Consider the following 24,431-nt stretch of genomic DNA (forward strand, 5'->3'; position numbering starts at 1 on the left):
TTCAATCTTTCTCCATTTATGATGATGTTGCTTATTGGTCCAGTTGTGAGGATCTTTGTTTTCTTCATGTTGAGGTGTAAACCTACTGAAGGCTGTGCTCTTTGATCTTCATCAGGAAGTGCTTCAAGTCCTCTTCATTTTCTGCAAGCAAGGTCGTGTCATCTGCGTATCACAGGTTGTTAATGAGTCTTCCTTCTACCCTGATGCCGTGTTCTTCTTCATATAATCCAGACTTTTGGATTACTTGCTTCAGCACAGATTGAGTAAGTATGGTGAAAGCATACAACCATGATGCACACCTTTCCTGACTTTAAACCATGCAATATCCCCTTGTTCTATTTGAACGACTGCCTCTTGGTCTAAGTACAGGTTCCTCATGAACACAATTAAGTGTTCTGGAATTCCAGTTCTTCGTAATGTTATCCATAATTTGCAATGATCCACACAGTTGAATGCCTTTGCATAGTCAATAAAAACACAGATAAACATCTTTCTGATAGTCTCTGCTTTTAGCCATGATCCATCTGACATCAGCAATGATATCCCTTGTTCTTTATCCTCTTCTGAATCCAGCTTGAATTTCTGGCTGTTCCCTATTGATGGACTGCTATAATGGCTTTTGAATTATCTTCATCAAAGTTTTACTTATGTGTAATGCTAATGATATTGTTAGACAATTTCCACATTCTGTTGGATCACCTTTCTTTGGAATGGGTACAAATATGGATCTCTTCTAGTCAGTTGGCCAGGTAACTGTCTTCCAAATTTCTTGGCATAGACAAGTGAGCACTTCTGCGCAGCATCCATTTGTTGAGACATTTCAATTTGTGTTCCATCAATTCCTGGAGCCTTGTTTTTTGCCAGTGCCTTCAGTGCAACTTGGACTTCTTCCTTCAGTACCATTGGTTCTTGATCATATACTACCTCCTAAAATGGCTGAATGTCGACCAATTATTTTTGCTACAGTGACTCTGCATATTCCTTGCATCTTGTCTGGATGCTTCCTGAATCGTTTAATATTTTCCCTGTAGAATCTTTCAATATTGCAACTTGAGGACTGAGTTTTTGCTTTTGTTCTTTCGGCTTGAGTAATGCTGAGCCTGTTCTTTCCATTTGGTTTTCTATCTCCAGGTCTTTGCCCATTTCATTACAATACTTTGTCTTTAAGCTGTCCTTTGAAATTTTCTGTTCACATCTTTTTCTTTATTATTTCTACCATTCGCTTTAGCTACTCTACATTCAAAAGTAACTTTCAGAGTCTCTTCTGACATCCACTTTGGTATTTTCTTTCTTTCCTATCTTTTTAATGACCTCTTGCTTTCTTCATGTATGATGTCCTTGCACAACTTGTCTGGTCTTCGGTCATTAGTGTTCAATGCATCAAATCTATTCTTGAAATGATCTCTACTTTCAGGTGGGATATCTGCAAGGTCGTACTTTGGTGCTCCTGTACTTGTTCTAATTTTCTTCAACTTCATCTTGAACTTGCATATGAGCAACTGATGGTCTGTTCCACTGTCGACCGACTTTTTCTGACTGATGATATTGTGCTTTTCCATCATCTCTTTCCACAGATACAGTCGATTCAATTCCTATGTATTCCATTCAGTAAGGTCCACATGTACAGTCACCATTTATGTTGTTGAGAAAAGATATCTGCAATAAAGCACTTGGTCTTGCCAAATTCTATCATGCGATCTCTAGCATCATTTCTATCCCCAAGGCCATATTTTCCAACTACCAATCCTCCTTGTTTCCAACTTTCACATTCTAATCACCAGTAATTATCAACGCAACTTGATTGCATGTTTGATCAATTTCAGACCGCAGAATTTGGTAAAAATCTTCAACTTCTTCATCTATGGCCTCAGTGGTTGATGGGTAAATTTGAATAAGTCACATTAACTGGTACTCCTTGTAGGCTTAGGGATATTATCCTATCACTGACAGCGTTGTGCTTCAGGATAAATCTTAATATGTTCTTTTGGACAATGAACATGATGCCATTCCCCTTCAATTTGTCATTCCTGGCACAGTAGATCATATATGACTTTCTGATTCAAAATAGCCATTATCAGTCCATTTCAGCTCACTAATGCCTAGGTTATCGATCTTTATGCATTCCATTTCATTTTGACAATTTCCAATTTTCTCTAGGTTCACATTTCATACATTCCATGTTCCTATTATTAATGGATATTTGCAGCTGTTTCTTCTCATTTTGACTTGTACCACATCAGTAAACGAAGGTACCAAAAGCTTGACTCCACCCACATCATTAAAGTCAACTCTACTTTCAGGAGGCAGCTCTTCCCCAGTTGTCTTTTGAGTGCCTTTCAACCTGAGGGGCTCATCTTCCGGCACTATAGCAGCCAATGTTACGTTGCTATTCATAAGGTTCTCACTGGCTAACTTTTTTCAAAAGGAGCCTACTGGGTCCTTCTTCCTTGCCGGTCTTAGTCTGGAAGCTCAGCTGAAACCTGTCCACTATGGGTGACCCTGCTGGTACCTGAATATTGGCGGCATAGCTTCCAGTGTCACAGCAACATGCAAGCCCCTACAATATGACAAACTGTATATATGTATACAATACATACATATACTTTTGTATTTTTGGTGGGAAACTTCAAACATATACAAAAGAAGATAGAATAGTATCGCCCAGATTACACAATTATAAACTCGGAAAATCTTATTTCATCTCTACATCCCCACTTTCCCTGTCTTTTGGATTACTTTGAAGCAAATTCTAATCACATAATTCTATCCATAAATACTAAGGTAATTATCTCTAAAACGTTACGGCAAGAGGACTCAAGAGTAACTTCAAGGGGCTCTCACTGGCTGAAAATGGGTCAATTTGAGCACCAAAACAAACAGTATCTCTACTGGGTTGTAACATATCACCACTAGTTGCCATCAAGCCGATCTCAACTGATGGCGACCCCATGTATATCAGAGTAGAACTGTGCACCATAGGGTTTTCAATGTCTGGTTTTTCAAAAGCAGATCACCAGGCCTTTCTTCTGAGGCATCTCTGGGTGGACTTGAACCTCCAGTTGGAGGTTTTCAGTTAGCAAGTGAGTATGTTAACCATTTGCACCACCCAGGAACATATCGAATATCTCTAAAAGGTAAGGACTCTTTTTTTTTTTTAATGTAACTACAATAGCGTTATGATATCTAAAAAATTTAATATCATCAACTACCCAGTGTTCAAATTTCCCCTACCGTTTTGAATTTTTGCTATTACAAATAGTGTTGAAAGAACTTTTTGCACGCAGATTTTCAAATATTTCTCCACACACACACACACACACACACACACACACACACGTGAGACAGATTCCAAGACACAGAATTGCTGAGTTAAAGGGTAAACATATATGTAATCTTGCCTGTTACTTACAGTTAAATCCTAAATCATTTAGCTTGGATTAAAGGATATAAAAGCATTTGAGAGTTAATTCCAGAGGCTTTACTATTCAAGTTATGATATGTTAATATCTTAAACCTGACTCACATTGTATTCAATAAATATTTGTGCAAGAATGTTCCATTATATGAAATAATACTTTATATCACTTTTTATGAAAACATGAAACTTATCAGACGATTACTTAAAGAAGTCTGCAAGATCAAAACTTATTTCCAGCACAAACACAGAGAATAATATCCTTAGCGAAATTACTATCAGACATAACTTGAAAAATATTTTTTTATAAATGCTAATGAAAATGGCAGAAAAGAGAAGCTCTTTAAAGCAAGTTAAGTGTGCACTGTGAAACAGTTAAGTGTACAGGTCCATTTATATATAAATCATGAACTCTGCAACATTCAAACCAAATCTCTCAGGTGAGCATATTAAGTCTCAAATACTTTATCACTAAAATACAGCATGATTTAATTTAAACAAACTCATCCTAAAAGTGCTATATGGTTTATATTTGCTTTTTCAAAAATAAATCTTTTGCATGATGTGTTATACCAGCGGTCAGCCAACTTTTTCTGTAGAGGGCCAGAGAGTAAATATTTCAGGCTTTTGGGGGCTAAGATGCAAAGCTGAGGATTGATATTATGCAGGTACTTACACAATAAGGGAGTTTCTGGGTGGTGCATATGGTTAATGCACTCAGCTAACCAAAAGGCTGGAGATTTGAGCCCACCCAAAGAAGCCTCAGAAGAAAGGCCTGATGGCCTCCTTCTAAAAAATCAGCCACTGAAGACCCTACGGAGCACAGTTCTACTCTGACACACGTGGGGTCACCGTAAGTCAGAAATGACTCAATGGCAACTGGTTTCTGGTTTATACATAAAACTCCTGTCCCACCTCACCCCATCTGCCTGCGGTGGGCATCCATATGCTGTGTGTCCAGGTGCCATCAGCTGCAGACATTCTCAAGACAAATAGCAGCCATAACTGGTTAACTACTCATATTTCTACTTTTTCTTGAGTCCATTTTTTACTCTATTTGTAGGCTCTCTTTTCTGTCAGTTTATCATACTATGTTGACTTGCGTGCTGCTATGATGCTGGAAGCTATGCCACCGGTATTTCAATGACAGCAGGGTCACCCATGGTGGACAGGTTTCAGGTTTCAGCTGAGCTTCCAGACTAAGACAGATGTGGAAGAAGGATCTGGCAGTCTACTTCTGAAAAAATTGGACAGTGAAAACCTTATGAATAGCAGCAGAACACTGGCTGATTAAAGCACCAGAAGATGAGCCCCTCAGGTTGGAAGACACTCAAAATACAACTGGGGAAGAGCTGTGTCCTCAAAATAGAGTTGACCTTAATCGTGTGGATGGGGTCAAGTTTCCAGGACCTTAATTTGCTGATGTGCCATGACTCAAAATGAGAAGAAACAGCTGCAAATATCCATCAATAATTGGAACACTGATGTACAATGTATGAAACTAGGAAAATTGGAAGCTGTCGAAAAAGAAAAGGAATGCATAAAGATCCATATCCTAGGCATTACTGAGCTGAAATTAACTGATATTGGCAATTTTAAATCAGACAATCATATGGTTTACTATGAGAGGAATGACAAATTGAAAAGGAAAGGTGTCGCATTCATCATCAAAAGGAACATTTCGAGGTCTATTCTGAAGTACAACACTGTTGGTGATAGGATAATATCCATATGCCTACAAGCCAGACCAGTTAATACAGCTATTAGTCAAAATTTATGCACCAACCACCAAGGCCAAAAGTGAAGAAACTGAAGATTTTACCAACTTCTGCAGTCTGAAACTGGACCAAACATGCAATCAAGATGCATTGATAAGTACTGGTGATTGGAATGTAAAAGTTGGAAACAAAGAGGAAGGATCAGTAATTGGAAAATATGGCCTCGGTGATAGAAATGATGTCAGAGATCACATGATAGAACTCTGCAAGACAAACAACTTATTCATTGCAAATACTTTTTTTCAACGACATAAATGGCGACCATACACGTGGACTTCACCAGACAAAATACACAGGAATCAAACTGACTACATTTGTGGAAAGAGATCGTGGAAAAGCTCAATATCATCAGTCAGAAAAAGACCAGGGACCAACTGAGGATCAAACCATCAATTGTTCATACGCAAATTCAAGTTGAAGCTGAAGAAAATTAAGACAAGGCCACAAGAGCCAAAATATGATCTGGGTATATCCCACCTGAATTTAGAGACCATCTCAAGAATAGATTTGATGCCTTGAACACTAATAACCAAAGACTAGACCAGTTGTGGAATGACATCAAGGGTATAAAACACGAAGAACCAAAATCCGAACCCAAACCCACTGCTGTCGAGTTGATTCTGACTTGTAGTGACCCTATAGGACAGAGTAGAACTTCCCCGTAGAGCTTTCATGGAGTGCCTGGCAGGTTCAAAATACTGACCTTTTGGTTAGCAGCTGTAGCACTTAACCACTACGCCACCAGGGTTTCCTGTACATGAAGAAAGCAAGAGGTTATTAAAGACAGGAAAGAAAGAAGAGACTCTGAAAGTTGCTCTTGAACACAGAGTAGCTAAAGCAAGTGGAAGAAATGATGAAGTAGGAGAGCTGGAAAGAAGATTTCAGAGGGCAGTTCCAGAAGACAAAGTATTATAATGAAAATGTGCAAATAACCTGGGGAAAATCAAAGGGAAGAACAGGCTCAGCAATTCTCAAGCTGAAAGAACTGAAGAAAAAATGCAAGCCTTAAGTTGCAATATTGAAAGATTCTACGGGGAAAACATCAAACGATTCAGGAAGCATCAAAAGAAGATGGAAGGAGTACCAAGTCACTGTACCAAAAAAATTGGTTAATGTTCAACCATTTCAGGAGGTAACATATGACCAGGAACCGATGGTACTGAAGGAAGAAGTCCAAGCTGCACTAAAGGCGCTGGCAAAAAACAAGGCTCCAGGAATTGACAAAATACCAATTGAGATGTTTCAGTACGTGGATGCAGTGCTGGAGGTGTTCACTTGTCTATGCCAAGAAATTTGGAAGACAGCTACCTAGTCAACCAACTGGAAGAGATTCATCTGTGCCCATTCCAAAGAAATGTGATCCACCTCACCCCATTTGCCTGGGTGGGGATCCAGGATGGTACCTATGCTTTGTGTCCAGCTGCCATCAGCTGTAGACATTCTCAAGACAAATAAAATAGCAACCATAATTGGTTGACTACTCGTGTTTTCTATTTTTCTTGAGTCCGTTTTCTATTTTTTTTTTTAGTTTTATTTTCTCAGTTTATCAAACAGATCTTATCAAACGATATCATTAACATCACACTCAAGTAAAATTTTGCTGAAGATCAGTCAAAAATGGTTGCAGCAGTCCATCAACAGGGAACTGCCAGAAATTCAAGTCGGATTCAGAAGAGGATGTTGAACAAGGGATATCATTGCTTATGTCTGATGGATCTTGGCTGCAAGCAGAGAATACCAGAAAGATGTTTACCTGTGCTTTACTGTTACGCAAAGGCATTCCACTGTGTGGATCACAACGAATTACGGATAACATTTTGAAGAATGGGAATTCCAGAACACTTAATTGTGCTCCTAAGAAACCTGTCCATAGTTGAAGAGGCAGTAGGTCAAACAGAACAAAGGGATACTGTATCTTTAAGGTCAGGACAGGTGTGTGTCACGGTCGTATCATTTCACCATTCTTATTCAATCTGTACGCTGAGCAAATAATCTAAGATGCTGGACTATATAAAGAAGAATGTGACATAAGAATTAGAGGAAGGCTCATTAATAACCTGCGCTATGCAGATGATACAATCTTGCTTGCTGTAAGTGAAGCGGACTTGAAGCACTTACTGATGCGATCAAAGATTTCAGCCTTCAATATGGATTGTACCTCAACGCAAAGAAAACAAGAATTCTCATAAAAGGATCAACAAGCAACATCATAATAAATGGAGAAAATACTGGAGCTGTCAAGGATTTCATTCTATTTGGATCCACAAACAATGCCCATGGAAGCAACGGTAAAGAAATCCAATGCGGTATTGCACTGGGCAAATTTGCTGCAAAAGACCTAAAAGCAAAGATGTCACTTTGAGGACTAAGGTGCACCTGACCCAAGCTGTAGTGTTTTCAATTGCCTCCTATGCATGTGAAAGCTGGACAATGAATAAGGAAGACCGATGAATAATTGATGCCTTTGAATTATGGTGTTGAGGAAGAATATTGAATATACCATGGACTGCCTGAAGAACGAACAAATCTGTCCTGGGTGAAGTATCACCTGAATGCTCCTTAGAAGCAAGGATGTTGAGAGTTCATCTCACATACTTTGGACATGTTATCAGGAGGGACCAGTCCCTGGAGAAGGATATCATACTTGGTAAAGTAGAGGGTCAGAGAAAAAGAGGAAGGACCCTCAATGAGACGTAGTACCACCCTCAGTGGCTACAACAATGGACTCAAACGTAACAACAACTATAAGGATGGTACAGGACATGGCAGTGTTTTGTTCTGTTTTACATAGGGTTGCTATGAGTCTTAACTGACTCGACGGCACCTAACATTTTCTAGAAATTTGTCCTATTTGTCTTAATTTTAAAACTTGTTGTCATTTATTTGTTCACAGTATTTTTGTAATGGCTTTAGCTTCTGTAGTTCTATAGCTTTTTATTCCTAATATGTGTTATCTGTGCACCCTTTTTGACATAATCTCATCATAGGCTTGTCAGTTTTATTAGCCTTTTCAAAGAACTAACTTTTGGCTTTTAGAGCTGCTCAACTACACATTCATTTTGTTTCATAGATTTCTTATTATCAATTCCTTCCTCATGCAGTACTTTTTAGAAGGTTTATTTACTATTATTTTTCTAGCTTCTTGAAGTAGATACTTATCTCATTATTTTCTGGCCTTTCTTCTACTATGTACATTTAATGCTATAAATTTCCCTCTCCATATTACTTTAGCTGCATCCCCCTCCACAATTTTGATATATAGTATTTGTGTTATCCTTTAGCTCAAAGTATTTTCTAATTTCCAGTAATTATCTCTTTATTACTAATTTAGCTTAACTGAATTTTTTTGTACCGTGGTCATACAATATGCTCTTATTTTAATCCTTTAAAATTTGTTCAAACTTAGTAAGTTTTCCACTTGTTTCAAAAGAACATGTATTCTGTAGTTGTTGGGTGTTCTCTCTATGTTCATTAGGTCAAGTTTTGTTGTATCCAAATATTCCACATCCTTCCTCATTTTTTTGTTGGCCTCTTTATCAATTGCTGAGAAGCATCATAAAACCTGTCACTATGATTATGGATTTAATTCCGTAAGTTTTTACTTTTTATACCTTGACTTTGTTATTCAATCCGTTGCCATCAAGTCTATTTCAACTCATGATGACTCTGTTATTAGGTATATACAAATTTATGTCATAGTTTCTTATTATTCAGTTCAAAATATTTTCTAGTTCCCATTTTAATTTCTTCTTTGACCATGAGTTATTTGGATGTTTATTGCCTACTTCCTAAATATTTGTAGCACTTCTAGCGATTTTACTGATACTGATTTGTAATATAATTCCACTAGTCAGAGCACTTATTCTGTATGGTTTCAATATTTTGAAACTTGCTTTGTGGTATAGTGTATGGCCAGTTTTAGCAAATGTTCCAGGTACATTTGCAGTTTTGAGGTACATATTAGGTCAACTTTGTTGACCACGTTATTAAAATTTTCTATATCTCTACTGATATGTTCTATAAGGTACTAAAAGAGATGTGGTTAAAAAGAAAACTCTTTTACGACTGAAGATATAACTACTCCTTTAATTCTATTGGATTTTGTTTTAGGTATTTTGAGACTAATTTATTAGGTACGTAAAAATTTAAGCTTGTTAGATAACGTCCCTCTTAATCTCTAGCAATACTTCTAGCCTTAAAGTTGGCTTTGTCTGATATAGCTACAACAGGTTTCTTTCAGTTAATATTTGCAAGAGGTATCTTCTATAATTTTATTTTCAACCCTTCTTTGTCATTATATTGAAGGAATCTTTCATAAGCAGTGATTATGTTCTATTAGCCACTCTCGATAACCTTTGTATTTTAGTATATGTATTTTAATCGCATTTAGTCCACACATACCAATTTAAAACTATTTTAACTTTCTGATGAATTAAACTTCTTATATCATTATGGTGACCCTTTTTATCTCAGAAATGCTTTTAGCCTAAAATTGATTTTGTCTGAGAGCAATACAACTATGCTAGCTTTGTTTTGGGTAGTATTTATATGTAAAATCTTTTTTCCATCTGTTTACTGTTTCCATCTGCTTACCATCCTTTCTGTATCCTCATATTCTAGATTTGTCTCTTATAAATAGCATGGTTGAGTTTTTAAATCCAGGTTAATTTTCTTTGTCTTTTAACTGGTGTATTTATTCCACTTACATTTAAGGTAACTGATATATTTGTGTTAAAGCCTACCATTTTATCTTGGGCTTTCTATTTGTCCTACTTGTTCTGTTACCTTTTCTTTCCTATCATACTTTCCTTTGGATTGACTGAGCACTTATCACTCCAATTTTTCTCTCTAATAGATCAGATACTAGTTTCCTATTGCTCTTGTAACAAATTACCACAATTTAGTGCGTTAAAACAACATAAATGTAATATTTTACAGTTCTGGAGGTTGGAAGTCCTCCAGAAATGGGCTTCATTGAGCTAAAATCAAGGTGTCAGCAGGGCTATGTTCCTTCTGGAAGCTCTAGGGGAGGATCCATTCCTTTGCCGTTTCCTGTTTCTAGAAGCCACCTGCATTCTTTGGCTCATGGCACCTTTTTCCATCTTCAAATCAAGCAAAGTCCCTTCTGCCATGTGAGGTAACATATTTACAGGTTTCAGGCATTAGGACATGGGCATTTTGGGGAGGCCATTATTCTGCCTACCATGGATATTATATACTTAATTTCCTTTTCTTTAAGTAGTTGCCCTGTATATTTTAAAACACATACTTAAGATGTCAATATCTAAAGTTAATTTTTTTCCTCCTCTTGTACAATAGGATTAAAGACTTTAACTCCACGTACATGCCATCCCATGTGTGATTTATACATATTACCATTGCATGTATTTTAATTCTATCTTGTTTTAAAGGCGCAAGGCATTATTGTAATTGTTTTTGTAAAGTTGGTGTTCATTTAGATATACACACATATTCACCAATTACTTTTCACTTCATTCCTTCTGGAAACCCTAGTGGTGTAGTAGTTAAGAGCTACAGCTGCTAACCTAAAGGCAGGCAGTTCAAACCCACCAGGCACTCCTTGGAAACCTTATGGGGCAGTTCTACTCTGTCCTACAGGGTCACTAAGAGTCACAAAAGACTGGACGGCAACGGGTGGGTTTTCATTCCTTCTTACACCTCAGACCTTCCACGTGAGATCACTTTCTTTTTGTCCGTATCCTTCATCATTTACTTTAGTGATGGCATAATTGTAGAAAACCCTCTCAGTTATTGTTGGTCTGATCATGTCCCTTATTTTGTCCTTTTTTTATGGAAAATTTCAAACATATACACAAGCAGAGAGCACATAAAATAAACCCGCATGGACCTAGCTTCCATAATTATCAACTCATGGCCAATCTTGTTTTCTTGATATACTCCCATTGTTAGACAATTTTGAAGAAAATTCAGGATATCATATCATTTTATCTGTGAATATCTCAGAACATTATCTTTAAAAGACAAGGACTCTCTTTTTTAATGCAACCACAATACCATCATCACACTTGCAGAAAATCAGTAATTTAGTATCATCAAATACTCTGTCTTTATTTACATTTCTCTAGTTTTCCTACAATTTTTTTTTTTTAACAGCTCATTTGTTTGACTAGGGTAAAACAGGTTTAAATATCTCTTAAATCTGTTTTAATTAACAGGTTTTTCTGAAAATATTTTGATACTAAACCAAGTCTTTTGTCCCATAGAGTTTATCATAGACTGGATTTTGCTGTTTGCATCCCCGTGGTGTCATTTAGCATATTCCTCTGTCCTTTGTTTTCAGTAAAATGATGGCTAGATCCATAACAAGATCAAATTCAGATTTTCAAGTTTGATTTTTGGCAAGATTACTCTATATGTGGTACATACATAACATTCAGTTCCTTTATTTTTATATTAGCAGCCATTGATGATCATGCATTATTCTCATTCTTAAAGGATATTTCCAAGACAAATCATCAGGCATGAAAAGGACTGGTCAGTGGGGAGGAGAGAGATACTGATGAAGAGTGAGCTAATTAAATCAGGTGGACACGGGAGAGTGTGTTGGCAACTCTTGACTGGAGGGGGGATGGGAAGATAGAGAGAGAGGGAAGAAGGTAAAATTGGCACGAAACGAGAGACTGTAAGGGCTGACTCAATAGGGGGAGAGCAAGTGGGAGAAGGGAGTAAGATGTATGTAAACCTACATGTGACAGACTGATTGGAATGGTAAATGTTCACTTGAAGCTTAATAAAAATTAAAAAAAAAAAAAAAAAGATATTTCCTTTAATTATAGAATTCTAAATTACAAGTTATTTTCTTCAGGACAAAAAAAAATCGTATCCTACTGTTTTCTGTCTCATCATCAGCTGTCAATATAACCACTGTATCTTTGAAGAAAATCTGTCTTTTTATCTAGTCCATAGAGTTACTTTTATGATTTTCTCATTGTCTCTGATTTTCTTCATCTAACTATAATGTTTCTACGTGCGCCCCCTTTTTCTTGCTTGAGATTCTCTGAGATTCCTGAATCTGTCGATTGGTCTTTCCTTAGTACTGAAAATTTCTTAGCCTTTATGTCTTTAAATAAATCTTTATATCTTTAAATATTGCTTTTGTTTTATTCTCTATCTCTTCTTTCAGGAACTCCAATTTGTAAAACTTTCTCACTATAACCTCTTGCTCTGATCACTCTAACTCCTATGTATCTAAGACTCTTTTATATTTTCTGTTTCTGTCTATGACCTGTATCCTGAATGATTTACTCTGATCTATCTTTTGGCTCATTAATTCTCTCTTTTTTTTGGGGGGGGGTATGCCTAATTGTCTAACCTATGGTTAAACTCAACAAAAGAGTTTTTAGTTTTTATTACTGCATTTTTTTATTACTAACAATTACATTATAATTCTTTTTTGAACCAATGCTTTTTTCAACTAGCTGTGTCACTCTTCAGACTCCTACTCTCTACAAATATTTTCCAACATGCCTTTTATTTACTTAAACATTGCTCAGTATAGTTATTTTAATAACCTATGGCGGATAATTCTAATACCTAAAGCCTTTCTAGGTTTATTTCTAATTGTCTATTGTTTCTGCTGATTCTTGCTTAGGATGTCTTATTTCCTTATGCACTTGGTTATCTCTGACAATAAATTACTAACAGACCTTGAAACTTAACTGTCACGACTTTTTTGAAGCCAAAGATGAAAGTATACTCCTCCAGAGAATATTTGCATTTGTTTACCGGATCATTTTAAATATACCCTTTTACAAATAATCCAATTACAAAATGGGCAAAGAATTTTAAGAGACCTGTGTCCAAAGAAGAAAGAGTAAATACAAATCAAAACCACAATGAGATACTTCATGCCCACTAACCAGTTGGCATGGAGTCAATTCCAACTCATGGTGACCCCATGCGTGTCAAAGTAGAACTGTGCTCCACAGGGTTTTCAATGGTTGATTTTTTGGAAGTAGATCACCAGGCCTTTCTTCTGATGTGCCACTGGGTAGACTCAAACCTCCAACCTTTTGGTTAGCAGCCAAGTGCATTAACCATTTTTGCACCACCAACAGACTCCTTCATGCCAACTAGGATGGCTATAATCAAAAAGACAGAGACAAGTGTTGGTAAGGATGTGGAGAAACTGGAACCCTTATACAATGCTGGTAAAAATGTAAAAAGTGCATCCACTTTGGAATAGTTTGCAGTTCCTCGCAAAGTTAAACACAGTTACCATGTAACCTAGGAATCTCACCCCTAAGTATATGCCCAAGAGAAATGAAAACATATGTCCACATAAAAACCTGTACACAAATGTTCATAAAAGTATTATTCGTAACAGCCAAAAAGTGGAAACAACTCAAATGTCCATCAACCAATAAAGGGAAAAACAAAATGCGATATATCCATACACCAGAATATTATGTTGCCTTGATACATGCTATAACATGAACCTTGAAAACATTATGCTAAGTAAAAGAATTCAGTCACAAACTACTACATATTGTATGATTCCATTTATTTGAAATGTCCAGAACAGGCAGAGCCATAGAGACAGAAAGTAGATTAGTATTTGCCAGGGTCTGGGGGTAAGAGAGAAATGGGAAGTGATCGTTAATGAGTAAAAGGTTTCTTTCTGGAGTGATGAAAATGTTTTGAATAGTGGTGACAGTTGCACAGCTTTGCAAATATACTGAAATGTGGCTAAAGCCATCAGCTGCTAACCCAAAGGTCGGTGGTTTGAACCCACCAGCTATTCTGCAGGAGAAAGATGTGGCAGTCTGCTTCTGTAGAGATTTACAGCCTTAGAAACCCTATAGGGTCGCTATGAGTCGGAACTGATTTGATGGTTTGGTTTGGTGAATTTTATAAAAGGCATATAAATTATATCTAATAAAATGAAAAAACAAACTGACATCTTGAAGTTGTTTGAGACTACCAAGGTGGACTTCCCCATATGGTCTGTTTGGTGGTTACAACTTCCCAAGAACAGGCTTTTTTTCCCTTTGTCTGATTTGGCATCAAGGCAATTTTTCTTGCAGACCTGAGAAGGCAGTTAGTTTTCAGCCTCATCATGACATCACAGCCCTTTGGGATCCCAGAAAGTCTCCTGTTAGTTTACTTTGAATGAGCCCTGGGCTGACTTCCATCTATCTCTCTTTCTCATCCTGCAAGTCCAATAAAATCATAGCTCAAGTTCCCCTGCTTTAGCAAATACCCTCAGGGAAAATAAAACTTAGGGAGGGCTCCTTTGGCCTCTCGGATTTTCAGCTGTCTCTTTGATTTTGGCATAATTCCTATCTTTTCAAATTTTTTTTAAAAGACAGCACTCTTAGCTGTTCTTATTGCAAAGGTTTTTCCAAATACCTTGTCTTACTACATTCTCAAAATGAAAATCCTATATTTACTTTTCAAGTTAAAATTAACTCTAGCAAGTTAGGACAAGACTTGTAGAAACTAAATAGAGTCTGATACAGTCTATGTTAGAGTAGCTTCCGTGTTAGTTTATGACCTCAGGTGATAATAGTGATATTTAAGAATTAAGTATATATGAGACTGACTTGATTTGCAAACTTTTACTTAAAGCACAAGGAAAAATAATAATAATAAAAAAATTTTTTTTAAGAATTAAATAACATTTAATTAAAGTTCACCTTAAAAATGTTTAAATTGAACATTAATTTGAGGGGGAGTCTAGCTTTAAAAGAAACACAGGCAGGAGACTTGTTCTATCAGGTATCACAGTTCTTTACACAGCTAAAGTAAATAAGATTGCATGCAAAGATACACAAACCAAAGAAAGAATACTCAGAAACATACCTACACATATACAGAAGCCTGACATACGATACACACTAATACATCACTGGGAGAAAGAACAGAATATTCAATAAATGATGCTGGGAAAAATTGATTACTCATACGGAAAAAAATAAAATTGGACCTCCACTTCACTCCACAGAAAAATCACTTCCACATGGATTAAGGACATAAATATGAGAGGCAACATTTTAAAACTATTAGAAGAAAATATCAGACTATAACTTTATGGCCTCGAGGAAAGATTTGTTAAATAAGAGTCCAAAAGCAGAGACTGTAAGAGAAAAGGCTGACATATCCTACTACATTAAAATATAGGATGTGTTCATCAAAAGACTCTATAAAGTAAAAAGGGAAGCTACACACTGGGAAAAGATATTTGCCACACACAGAACTGACAAAGGATTAATACCCAGAATATATAAAGAACTTCTAGAAATCAATTTTAAAAAGACAAAAAATAAAAAATAGGCAAGAAACAACATTTCATAGAAGAACTATGAGAGGTTCAACTTCATCAGTGATTAAGAAAATATAAATAAAACCCCTAGGGAGTACCATTTCACCCATCAGATTGTCAAAAAGAAAAATTTCAGGTAACTACCAATATTGTTGAGAAGGGGGACAAAGGGAACACTTACACGCTGCTTGTGAGAGAATAAACTGGTACAACCACTTTATAAAACAATTCAGTATTATCTATCAAAACCAAACAACCACAGCTCTACACCTACGTAAATAAAAAAAAAAAAAAAAAGGTAAATAGCCTAGAGAAATTCTTCTACATGGGCACAGAGAGCCGTATTAGAACGGTTAAAGCAAATCTATTTTAATGGCAAAAAGAAATATTTAATTAAAAAAAGACTGGAAATATCTCAAATATCCACCAACTGAAGGATGAGTAAATAGTGGTAAAGTCATACAATGGAATGATACACAGCAATTAAAAGTAAATAAATTCTAACACATCAATATGGAATACATAAAATATATAACACATGTAATGGTATGCAAAAACAGAAAGTCATAGAAATCATGTCGTATAATTCCATTTGTAAAGTATTCCAAAGTAGGCAAAACAAAAGAATACATACATATTTAGTAAAACTATACAGAAAATAAAGAAGAGTTGAAAGAGAATAGTATAATCAGGAAAAATACACCTGGGAGCTTCAAAAATATGAATAATGTATTATTTCTTAAGCATGATATGGGTACATGGTTTTTAATTTTATTTGTACTCTTTAAATCTGTTGATTTGTCAAAGTACTATTCTGTACCAAAGAAATAATTTCTCATTTAAAAATTAAATAATTTTTAATCACTTAATAAATGGTTGCGGTAGAAAATACAAAAAACTATATGAAGAAAATAAAAATCCCTCTACTCTAACTACAGTATATTTAAAGGAGGTAAATATACTTAAGTGGTGTGTTTTCTTCCGCTGTCTTTAATCTTTTTTTTTTTTTACAGCTTTATTGAGGTATAACCTACATACAATAAATTGCACGTATTTAAAATGTACAATTAAATGAGTCTGACATTTTACCGATATGCCTTGATAAAAGTATCATCATAATCAAGAAAATGAATATATTCATTATGCCCAAAAGTCTCCTCATGCCCCTTTTTAATCCATCTCTCCTTACCTTCCCTTAACCTTACCCCCAGGCAACAACTGATCTGCCTCCTGTCACTTCAGACTAGTTTGCATTTTCTGGAATTCCGTTGGGTGTATATATATATGTGTGTCAGGGCACAGTTTATGTATACATTTCTCTTCAATCAATTCTCAGAAAAAGTTTTCCAAGTGACTGCACCAATTTACACTTCCACCAGCACAGTATGAGAGCACCAGTTGCTCCACGTCCAATATACTCATCAACACTTGTCAGCCTTTTCCATTTTAGCCATTCTTTTTCATATTCCTAAGAAAATATGCATAAAACTATTTGTCTGAACTCTAGAACAAGAAAAAAAAATCAAAACTTTCAATGAAGAGATAAGTGAAACTCATTAAAAAAAAAAAAAAAACAAACCCACTGCTGTCAAGTCAATTCCAACTCATAGCAGCCCTACAAGACAGAGTAGAGCTGCCCCATGGAGTTAAAGAAGTGCCTCAAGTCTATTCCAACTCATAGCAGCCCTACAAGACAGAGTAGAGCTGCCCCATGGAGTTAAAGGAGTGCCTCAAGTCAATTCCAACTCATAGCAGCCCTACAAGACAGAGTAGAGCTGCCCCATGGAGTTAAAGAAGTGCCTCAAGTCAATTCCAACTCATAGCAGCCCTACAAGACAGAGTAGAGCTGCCTGATGGAGTTCAAGGAGTGCCTGGTGGATCCGAACTGCCGACCTTTTGGTTAGCAGCTATAGCACTTAACTACTACACCACCAGGGTTTCCATGAAACTCATTAGAATTACAAAACAATAACCTAAGCGAAGGCCCTAGCTAATGTATACCTAGTAGACTCTGATTTAGTAAAAATACCTGATTTCTATATAAAAATTTTAAGAGTCATCAAGGTATTCATGAAAGAGTCACATAACTTAAAAGCAAGTTAGGAGTATCAGAGTACTGGAACACTGGTGAAAAACAGCCCAACGTTGTTTATACTTGTGATTTTAACACTGATGACAACATCTGAACCTAACAAACCAAAATACTACTAAAACACCCCATAATTTGGATGGGGGGGATATTAAATACTTTATTATGAATGTCATTGTTGTTGCTGGGTGCCGTCTGTCCAGTTAATTCTGACTCATAGCAAGCCCATGTGACCAAGTAGAACTGTCCCATATGGTTTCCTAGGCTGTTTTTTTAAATCTTTACGGGAGTAGATCGCCACGTCTTTTCTCCTGAGGAGCCGATAGTGGGTTCCAAACACCCACCTTTTGGTTAGCAGCTGGGCACTTAACCGTTGCACCACCAGGGCTCTTTTATTATGAATAGCTCTATTCAGTATACTCAGTTACTTGTTCTCAGCTTTTGAGACTTAACCAGGAGAGAAAAACAAAGCTGTGACATGCATTTTAACTTAAAGTTGTGTTTGTTAGTTATGTTAGCAGAGAATAAGCCATAGGCCTATGTTCTTTCCCCTCTAACTACCACTCTGCTACTTCATATCTTTGACTTCTCAAAAACAGTAGGCTAGCCTCACTATTTTTACTTCTTCATCTTCTATTCACTCCTCGAATTCATCCATATTTGGCTTCCATCCTTACCGTTTACTGAAACTATTTTTGCCGAGGTCAATTATGCCCACCTAACTACCAAAAGCCAATAGACACTTACTAGTGCCTTTCTTTCTAAACCCTCTGACACATCTGACTCCAAGGCAGATTTCTCATTAAAACTCTTTTGTCTCCTGGCTTTTATGACATCACTGTCTCCTATTTTTCTCCTTTTTTCATGAATACAACTCATCAGACTCTTCGGCTGTCACATCCACCCATCACTTAAATGCTGTCACTTGCCATCTGTAGTCTTCCTCTCCTTATTCTATACTTGATTTCTTTCACTCTCACAAGATTAACCCAAAAACCACACCCGCTGCCATTGAGTTGATTCCAACTCACTGCAACCCCACAGAACAGGTGAGGACTGCCCCATAGGGTTTCCAAGGTGTGGCTGGTGGATTTGAACTGCCCACCTTTTTGTTAACAGCTGAGCTCTTAACCACGGTGCCACCAGGGCTCCCTCACAAGATTAACTACTACAAATTCATTGATGCTTCCAACATCTATAACTCTATCTTCACTTCAGAAAAATGCCACACCAGTATATCTAACTGCCATCTAGACTGCTCTGCCAGATGTCCTAAGGGAATCTCAAATTCATCTTCTCTCAGCCTGAATTAATTTCTCAATTTGTTAATTTTATTCATGAATACACAATTACGATTCAAATGGAGCCAACAGAATACAAAAGATAATTTTTTTTCTTGAAGGTTTAAATTAAAAAAAGTAAATTTTTCTTGAGGCTTTCCCCCCAGGTATGAGGGTAGCTCATATTCATTAGCAAAAACTACAAAACACAAAAAGATGAAGGAAAAAAAAAAACAAAGACAAAAAACTCAAATCCCACCTCTCAAAGGCAAGGAGTATTAACATATCCTTCCAGAAAAAGCAGTCTTTCACCATGATAAAGTTACATATCAAAACATTAAATTGGTCAATAGGGGGTTTCTTGGTTAATTCTTAATAATTTCCAGGCTACTTTTTAGATTATTAATCAGGAAAAACACAACTCTATTAACGGCCTACCTGTAGTGAAAATCAATATTCTGAAATGTAAAAGTCATCCTTTCACATGCTGTGTTTTAAATATTCTCAAAGGAATCAATGTTTTTGCTTAAGCATCTATCTTGTTTATACCTGGACGCCTGTCCGTGTACAATATACCCCACAATTCACCTGTAGTATTTTCATATGTTTGAAAGAAGCTACAGCAAAGAAAAACAAAAAACGTAGAAGCCAAACGTAGCTTGGTAGATAATTTGGGTTTTACAAAAGAATATAGGAAAGTGATATTTTAATATTTCTTCAAAGATTCAAAAAGTTTCAGAAACATCACAGGTAAAAGACCCTGGTTAAGCGCTCGGCTCATAACCAAAAGATCAGAGATTTGAACCCGCAGCGGCTCCGCGGGAGAAAGGCCTGGCGATCTTTTCCTGTAAAGACCACAGCCTAGGAACCCCACGGGGCAATTCTACTCTGTCACACGGGGTCGCTAAGAGCCATAACGGAGTCCTCGGCAAACAACAACAGGTTTTCCTCCCCCCAAAGCCCAGAGCCCACCTGGGCCGCCCTCGGGAGCGCTAGCCCGGGGCAGAAGGGGGCGCGCGGCCGTCCCCGCGGGGCAGGGTCTCCCCTCGGGGGTCCCCCTGAGCGGACAGGCGCACCTGGGCGGGCGGGGGCCGGCCTCGCCCACTGTCCGCGGCTCCTCAGGCCGAGTCACCGCCCCCCAGGCCCCGACGACTGCGGCTGTCGGGGGGCGCCGACCGCCCTCAGGGCTCCCGCGAGGCGGGCCCCGCTGAGAAGACTGGAGAACAGCTCCCGGCCCCCAACCGTGGCGACAATTTAGAAAATAAAAAAAAAGAAAAGTTAATGGCAAGGAGACAAACCTGCCCCCGCAAAACGCCGCTGCACAGGCAGCCCCGCGAGGCGGGCGTGAGGCGCTCCTCTGAGGCGCGGGCCGCCGGCCCTCCCCGCGCGCGCCCTCACACACCTCCCCACACAAACGCCCCAGGCCCCGAGGCCGGGGGGCGACGGCAGCGGCGTCCCCGCGAGGCGCCCCGAGCCGCGCCGGCCCCTCCCCTCCGGAGCCCCGCGGCCACCTGCGGGGTGACCTCACGTGAAGCGCGGGGCGCCCCCGCCGCACACCCCGCTGAGGCAACCCCGCGCAGCCGCGACCAGTTACCTGGTGTAGGCAGTGGGCGCCCGGCCGTCGCCCCCGGCGGGAATCACCTCTCTGGTCACCTAGCGCGGCTGCTGCCAGAGGCCCCACCCCCTGCCCCTGCCTCGGACACGCCCCGCTCCCGGGCACGCCCCGCCTTCCCCGGTCCGCCCCGCCTCCCGGAGTCCAACCTTCCCTCCCCCCGGATCCGCCCCGCCCCCTCGGTCCGTGCCCGCCCTCCCCAAGTCACGCCAGAAGCTGCTGAAAGTATTTCCGTCTTTGAAATCCACCTTTAAGTTTCCGTCAGTTCCTCTCCCGAGGTGAAACCTCCTTTCCTGCCCTTGCCCAGTTCATCCCTTCTCCACATCTAAACCAAGGATCCCATGAGTGTCTGGGGAGTCCGGGGTGCGTGAGTTACGCAGGCCCACAGCTCCGGAAGGACTGTCTGGACTGGTCAGGTGCCCCAGATAATTATGTAAATATCCTGGAGACCTGAAGCTGAGAAGAAAGGAAACATCGCGAATGACAGAATCTAGTTTCAAAAAGATCTCAATAGACTGAGAGGATTGGCCACATCTACTAGATGAACTTAATCAGGGATGTAAATTATAGAACTAATTTCTTGTGCACTAACTATAAAAAAAAAAATGTTTGGTAAAATGCTTGGCCTTTTACAAATTGTAGTTTATTTAATGTTTACAGCGACCCAGTGAGGGTACGCACTGCCGTCGAGTCGATTCCGACTCATAGCGACCCTATAGAACAGGGTAGAACTTCCCCATAGAGTTTCCAAGGAGGGCCTGGAGGATTTGAACTGCCGAACTATTGATTAGCACCTGTAGCACTTAAGTGCTACACCACTAGAGATAGGGTTTTTTTTTTTTTTTTTAACATTTTATTGTGTTTTAGGTGAAAGTTTATACAGCAAATTAGTTTCCCATTCAACAATTTATAAACAAATTGTTCCATGACATTGGTTGCTACCTCTGAAATGTGTCAGCTCTTCTCTTTTCCACCCTGCCTTCCCCATTTCCATCCATCCAGTTTCCCTGCCCCTCTTTGCCTTCTCATCTTGGCTTTTGGGCGATGTTGGCCCTTGGGTCTCCCGTAGGTAGTTGATTGTTCTAAGGAGCACATTCCTCACAGGTGTTACTGTTTATTTTATAGGCCAATCTATTATTTGGTTCAAAGTTGACCTCCAGGGTGGTGGCTTCAGTTCCAGATAAAAAGAGAGTCTCAGGGTAATAGTCTCGAGGGTGCTTCCAGTCTCTATCAGTCCAGTAAGCCTGATCTTTTTTATGAATTATTATGAATTTTAACAATTTGAGTTTGTTCTACAGTTTTATCCCATTCTAACTGGGACTTTCTATTGTGTCCCTGGTCAGAGTGTTGGTAGTGGTAGCCGGGCACCATCTAGCTCTTCTGGTCTCAGGCTAGAGTAGAGTTGTTTTTACCTAAACTTCATTACTCGAGGTCCATTGAAATTGCCATCTCTTCTATGAACCCTTGACTTGTTCTAGACAGAGCTCTGATGGTTACAAGTAACAGAAACCCACTCAAATTAGCTCAAGTAAAAGGCATACCATCAGCTGCCACTGGGATGATTCCAACTCATGGCAACCCCATGTGTGCCAGAGTAGAACAGTGCTCCATAGGGTTTTCAACAGCTGGTTGTTTTTTTTTTTTTTTTTTTAATTGTACTTTAGGTGAAGGTTTACAGAACAAATTAGCTATAATGACTGAGTTTTTGAAAGTAGAGTGCCAGGCCTTTCTTCTAAGGCATCTCTGGTGGACTCAAACTGACAATCTTTCAGTTAGCTGCTGAATGTGTTAACCTCTTGCACCACCCAGGGACTCCAGGTAAAAGGCAGGGGGTGGTGTTCTAGTCTTAGCCCTAACTTGGGAAAGGAAACAATGGAACCATATAGGAATTTAGGAATCTGAACAAGCAGGCCTCAGAAAGGGTGGCACCTAGGCAGCCCAGATACCTCCTCAGTCTCTCATCCTGCAGAGACTCACTTTCTCTCTGCACATCTGCATGTCCTGACCACCTTCTCTGAGTCTCCAACCTCTCAAAGCTGCAGTCTTCCCGTGACTCCATAATGACTCCCTTGCTGCTAAATCTACTAGACCTTTGAGTTTAGGGCCCACTACCTAAGAGAAGTAACTGGGAGAGGAACCTGATTGGCCCAGCTGATATCTTCCAGCCTGGCCACTCACAAGGCACAGGTTGCTGGCCAGTCTGTGGTTGGGTACCCCTGGGTCAGACGTTCATCCTGGGTGTCAGTGGTCGCTAGGAGGAGAGCACTGAGGCATTGAGAGATCTGCTGCTACATTTTCTGGGTGGGAAATCCATTGCTGTCGAGTCGATGCAGACTCATAGCGATCCCATAGGGTTTCCCAGGAGCAGCTGGTAGATTCAAACTGATGACCTTTTGGTTAGCAACCAAGCCCTTAACCACTGTGCCAGCAGAGCTCCTCTGGGTGGGAAAGCACCCCAAAATCGAATAAACGCTTCAGCTCTTATTACCTCTTCTTTATAAGGCTGCAACGCTTGGTTTAGCATTTAATTTTAAGTAGCCTTCCGTTGCTCAATAATTGATTTCTGTTTGTTTTCTAGGTTCCTAGAGGACCACATCTCATTGTCTTTATATCTGCAATGCCAAGCAGAGAGTTAAGCACAGAGTGACACTTGAAAATTATTTGTTTTATTAGACAGTGTTCATTGTGGGCAAGACAATGCAGAAAATCAAGAACTTTTTATTCCCTCCCTTGCCCACAGAAAGATCATACAAACTAGAAAGTGAACATCAAATGCCTAATCACAAGTTTAATCTTACTGGCATTCCTGGAGCAGATGTGGAGAAGAAAAGAAATTTGTCCCTGGGCAAATAAATTCTCAAGACCCTTCCATTTCTACTAAAAGAGGCATTCGGGCTGTCATGGATTGAATTGTGTCGACCCAAAATATCTGTCAGCTTCACTAGGTCATGAGTCTCTTGTATGACTGTATGACTGTCTACCATTTTATCATCTGATGTGATTTCCCTATATGTTGCAAATCCTATCACTATAATGTAATAAGACGGATTATTGGCAGTTATATTGATGATATCTACAAGATTAGATAGTGTCTTAAGCCAATCTCTTTTGAAATATAAAAGGGAGAAGTGAGCAGAGAGATGTGGGAACCTCATACCACCAAGAAAGCAGTGCCGGGAGAAGAGCACATCCTTTGGACCTGAGGTTCCTGCGCTCAGATGCTCCCAGACCACGGGAAGACTGACGCATCACAAGGACCTTCCTCCAGAGCCAACAGAGAGAGAAAGCCTTCCCCTGGGCTAGCACCCTGAATTTGGACTTCTAGCCACTGGACTGTGAGAAAATAAACTTCTCTTTGGTAAAGCCATCCACTTGTGGTATTTCTGTTGTAACAGCATTAGATGACTAAGACACGGGCCAATACCTCTCAACCTACAGTAAGCTCCCACTGACCACATCTGGCATCCTTGCTCTGATTCCATCCCTTGATCACCTGTCCAGAGAAGTTTACTAGCATTGAAATAAAGGACTCTTATGCTATTATAGACATAAACTTGATTCTTTTCTGATTTGCAAAAGAAAAAAAATAATTTCAGGGCCTTGGTATTATATTAATAGCAACAAATTGCTAGAAACGATGTTACAATTGGCATTGTGACTGAGAGCTCCTAATCTAGAACATCCTGTTGCCCACACTTGAGATAACTCTATATCAATAAGGATGCTTTCAGCCACAAATAACAGAAAACCTAACTCAAATGATCATAAACATAAGGAAATGTATTAGCTAGTATGGTGGTTTAAATCATGTTTGGAATTCTTTGAAACTCCTCTCATTAAAAGTTGGGATTTTGTTGAATGGGTGTATTTGCTGTGTATATTTTCACTCACTACACCCCCCCACCAAAAAAAAAAAAAAAAAGTTGGGATTTATGTTCTCTCCTTTGTATC

At 38.9% G+C, this 24,431-nt stretch overlaps 1 protein-coding gene across 1 annotated transcript in view; it reads right to left on the reverse strand.

Annotated features, from left to right (window-relative positions):
- The window catches only part of TC2N (tandem C2 domains, nuclear), a 51,112-nt gene extending 30,580 nt beyond the window's left edge, over positions 1 to 20,532 (reverse strand). Inside the window, exons 1-2 of the mRNA XM_003408825.4 lie at positions 20,463 to 20,532; positions 13,095 to 13,316 (exon numbers count right to left, since the gene is read on the reverse strand). The gene's annotated coding sequence lies outside the window, so the exon portion shown is untranslated. The remainder of the gene's footprint in view (positions 1 to 13,094; positions 13,317 to 20,462) is intronic.
- Positions 20,533 to 24,431: the final 3,899 nt, after the last annotated feature.

Source organism: Loxodonta africana, chromosome 10 (assembly GCF_030014295.1).
Source record: "Loxodonta africana isolate mLoxAfr1 chromosome 10, mLoxAfr1.hap2, whole genome shotgun sequence".
Lineage (NCBI taxonomy): Eukaryota > Metazoa > Chordata > Mammalia > Proboscidea > Elephantidae > Loxodonta > Loxodonta africana.